The sequence below is a fragment of the Benincasa hispida genome, chromosome 1, assembly GCF_009727055.1.
Source record: "Benincasa hispida cultivar B227 chromosome 1, ASM972705v1, whole genome shotgun sequence".
Lineage (NCBI taxonomy): Eukaryota > Viridiplantae > Streptophyta > Magnoliopsida > Cucurbitales > Cucurbitaceae > Benincasa > Benincasa hispida.
Window position 1 is genome coordinate 78,828,670 of NC_052349.1, and position 5,055 is coordinate 78,833,724.

A 5,055-nucleotide genomic window follows, 5' to 3' on the forward strand; every position below is an offset into this window, starting at 1 on the left:
TGGGTTTTAAAACTATATGACATACATTATTACATATAATAAAAAACATACATCACATGTATATTTAATCTAATGGTTGATGGACCGGGATAGAACCTCTAAAAGGAGAAAATAAAAGGCTAACTATTACAAAATTTGAGTCAATCGGTTCAGAACAGGTGAACCAGGTCTTGAACCACTCGAACGGAACCGCCTTTCAAAGAACCACCTTACAGCTAAACGCACCATGCGTCAAGCCACTATGCGATAAGCATGAAAGACTACACGACCGCATAGTTAATGACTATGCGATGAGCATGAAAGCCTATACGATCGTGTACCAAGCAAGTATGCGTTGAGCATCTATGCGATCGTTTAGCTAGCAACCATTCGACGAGCAACTATGCGACCGCGCGATCATTCAACAAGCTACTATGCGATCGTATAGAAAATGTCGTACGATTGTGTAGCAAACTCTACACGATCGCGTAGTATTAGCTATGCGATCGTTTAGAAAATGCTACACGATCATGTAGTAAAGATCGCATAACAAAAGCTACTCGATCGTTTAGTTATAGCTATGCGATTTGGAACCTCTGTTTTGTCGTTTCCATTGAAACAACGCTCTACAACCCTTCTTTGAAGCCTCCAGAGCATCATGAGCGACTCAAAATTTCAAATTACAGACTCGATTGTAACAATTAATGCCCAAAAACACAGGGACATTTACAAACCAAATTTGTAAATTAAAAGAAAGCCTTAAACTAAGCGTTCTATCCCGAAACATCCATCAACAATTTACATCCACAAACATTCATCATATGAAACAGAATGCAGATAATAAAAACTACCTCTACTGTAAAACAATTCAATACATGAATGGAATTTAGAATAAAAAACCTAGAACATGGCTCTGATACCAATTGAAGGAAATTTTCAGAAAAGAATCTTTGAGTGGAAGCAAAGATCGTCCAAATTTCATTTTTATTGAATATAAAATTTTACAGTAGAACAACAAGCAGATATGCATTTACTTACAATTATTGCATGCTTAAAAACAAATACAAACGGTTTCAGAAACCTTTACCTTTGAAGAACTCTTTCTTCATGAAATCCCTCGTACAAACCACGAACGAAATTCCTTCCTCGTGGATCTCCTTTTTCACGCACGGACACTACTAGTCGAGAACCCTCTGTATTCTCTTTGGGATTAAAGGATTCAAGCAAGAGTTGTGGATTTTACTTGAATCCTTGTAAAAGGGAAGGATATGCAGAGGAGGAGAGGGATGAACTTTTCTTCTCTGTGAGTTTTCCTTAGAGAGAAAACTTCTTCTCTTCAGAGTGAATTGAGAAAGAAGATCATCATCCAAAATCAACTTGAATCCCACGTAATATCATTGAGGGAATAAGGGGAGGGAGTTATAACTCCTTCCATTTTTATTAATTTCAATTAAATTAATAAAGATATTATATATAATAGTATTATATATATTATATATAACTATATATGGTTAATATATATGTATATATATAATAACTACTTTATTATATATACACTATATGTTACATCAAATATAACATATAGCCTATAGTTTTATATTGCATCAAATACAACATAAATTATAGATTTTATTCTTTCTCAACTATACATGGAATTTAATATAATTCACATTTATATCAAATCCACTTATATAAATCTCATCCATATAAATGATATTTAGATCATACCAAATATTTAATTCCTCTCAATATAAATCATATTTATATTTAATTACATGAATCTTATTCATGTAATTGATATTTGAATCATATTCAAATTTCTCTCAATTATAATGTATCAAATAGATTATAATTAATTCTCTCAATTAATTTAAACACTTTAAATTAATCCAAAGATTGAATCTCGATTTAATCCTTATTGAGCTATAGAGAGGACCTTATGGACCTGTAGATTGAAGTTCCAAGGTACTCAGATAATTAATTAAACTCTTTAATTAAATTACCTAACATCCATTAACTGCCAGTCACTACACTAAAGACCGATAGCTGCACTCTTCGCACTACAGATAATTTTTTGTGTCCATTGGATATAACCAATCAACAGTGGATGACCCTTCACAAATTGCTCATAACTACAACTGGACCAAAAAACCGTTTTGCCCCTATAGTTACATCTAACTCCTTAAGTACCACTGATTTCTCTAATGAACAATAAGTTATAGTCCCAATATGACCAAGCCCCTCTCGGGTTAGGAGAGGGTGTGACCACTATGTTCAAGACTTGGAATCAGCCCTTAAGGGAGCAATTTATCTACTTACCCCTGCATCGGGGAATGAGTGAATTCCGTCTTGTGTAGTTATGTTCTCATCTCCCCATTCAGAAGAATCCCTAAAATTGTAGGCTTGTTGAGTTGGCAATCTGGCCACTCTCACCTATATCAAAGGACCGCCTTCATGAGCAGGAGTTCACAACTCACTTAGGATTCAAGTCACATCACTTATGGTCATCCTAGTGAAATGTAAGTCTCTATTATTAACGGAATTATATAAAGAGACTAATCATTTTGTGGTACAGTCTTATACAAACTCTTTGTATAGGATAACACCGCTCACATGTCTTTACATGAATGATCAGGATCAGATCATTTGTAGCACTTTACAACACTTATAACACCTACAAACGGGTCGTATTCGAAGTGTCACAAGGATAAGGTACCCAGCCTTATCCATCTACTACAGACCATTTAGGTTATTATTTAAACAAGATCCACTTGTATGTCTCTACATACTTTTTTAGATTACATGAAATAACCTCGGATCTTAGTTTATTGGATTGAGTATATGCTTATAAAACAACATGTTTATGCAAAGTTTACAAACTACGAGATTACAAGGAGATTTAAGACATCATTCCCAATAATAGAAATAAAAATAGAATGAGAGAAATGTCATGGTGGTGACCAGATGGTATTTATTGACATAACGATTTTGAATTACATAAAAGGATTCTCTAGGCTAAAGTGTGAAAGGATCTCATAGAATGTCTAGGACTAAGAGACATGTATCTAGTGCACTAGGGCAAGTAGGAGAGCATGTTGGGTATAGAGTATACCTTAGGATACATGTCTCAGCGGCTTTAGTGCAAATGGGAGATTGTTGGGAAGTATGCCCTAAAGTCTCATAGTTAATATGTTATTTGGAATAATGGCGGATTATTTTATATATACAATTATCCATTAAAAAAATCCAAGATTGAAACTTGAACAGTATGTGGTAGACATATAGGTAGATCATTTTCAAGTAATAACCTAAATCATTTGTAGTATATGGATAAGATTGGGTGCATTATCCCGGTGACATTACGGATACAACCCACTTTGTAATGTTACAAGAGTTGTAAAGTGTTACAAACGATTTGATTCTAATCGTTTATGTGGAGACATACGAGTGTAACTATTCTATACATAGAGTTTGTATAATACCAGATCACGAAATGATTGATTTCTCTTTATAACACCATTGATTGAAGAGATTATGTAACATCCCGAGTTGTAAGAAGTTTTAAGTTAATTATCGTAAATTATTGAATTTTAGTTTCTCTACTCTTTGGAATTTGGAATCAAATTGTTATAGTTGAAGAAGTTTTATTAGTTATGTGGATTCTTTTGACTAGAGTTTTAAATTAATTGGAAGGGGTAATTGAATTATATGGATAAGGAATTTTGATCTTTTTTAAGAAATTGAAATTTAAGAGGGAAAATGGAAAATTGTGGTTTTAAAATTTTACCCCTTTAATTTTTGGAGTTTGGATCCAAAATTTAATTAAAGAATTGGGAGAAGATAATTGGTTTATTTGGAATTTATTAAATCAAATATCAAATCAAATATCTAAAAAGATTTATAAATTTGGATTTAAGTTAATTTGGAAAGTTTGAATTTAATTTTGGGATTTAGAATTTTTGGAAAGAAGTGATTTAAAGTTGGTGAATTTATTTTGAGGTTTATCTAGTTAATTGGAGAAGGGGTGAAATATTTGAGTTTGATGTGATATATTTACTAAGGAAAAAAAAAAAATACATATTTATGGGTTTTGGAATTTAAGAAAAGAAAAGGAAATAATATTTTATATTTAGATTTGGTGGATTAAAAAATCCTTAGGAAGAGTGCACTGAAACCCTTCTTATTTTCTTCTTCTTCCTCAAACACAAGGATCGCCCGATGCCAGTCTCCCATCGTCGCATCGTTTGGTCGTCCGTCAGTCATTGACGTCGCGTTTGTCTTCGTCGTTCCGTCTGCACGTCGCTCGAATAGAGTCGCCCGACGAAGAAGTCACGCCATTCCTCGTTCGGTTCATCAGCCGCGAAGCTTAGTTTTTTTTCTTCTATCGGTTTATGGCTTTTCGTTCATGCCTTCGATCAGCCACATGTCGATCTGGTTCTTCCGACCGTTGGGTCTCACCGAACCTGTGTATTTTGTGGTAAGGACTGTTTATTTGATAGTTTATATGGGTTTTCTTGAAGATTTTTATTATCCATCAAGTTTTGGATTCCATTTATTAATACCCATTGTATCTGGGCCATAGATTCGAGCACTGGAAGAATTTTTAAGGTAGAAGTGTGTTGTCAGGCGTTGCGAAGGATTAAGTTGGGTTCGCAAACGGACTTGAGTTCGACACTATTTTGGACCAAGCAACATTTTGGTAAGTATGTTAGGCCTTGGAAGGATTGAATTAAAATATAGTTATTGGATTTTTAGGTTCTAACCACTATTATTGAATTGCCTAGATTGAGGCATTTATTTGAGAGATTGAAGGCAGATTTGGAACAAACTATACTTTGGGCTTGATTCAAGATTCATCTAAGCTTGGAGAGAGATTAAATTGCTTGCCACTTAGGCGTAATTTGAGGTAAGTAACCTTACTACTAGAACTGCCTATGGGCCAGATACTAGATATATGCTAGCATGATAGATGAATATTATGATAGAACGATAGCATGATAGATGAATATTATGACAGAACGATAGCATGATAGACGGATAGTATAGTATGACCGATATATGTTCTTGTATGAGAAT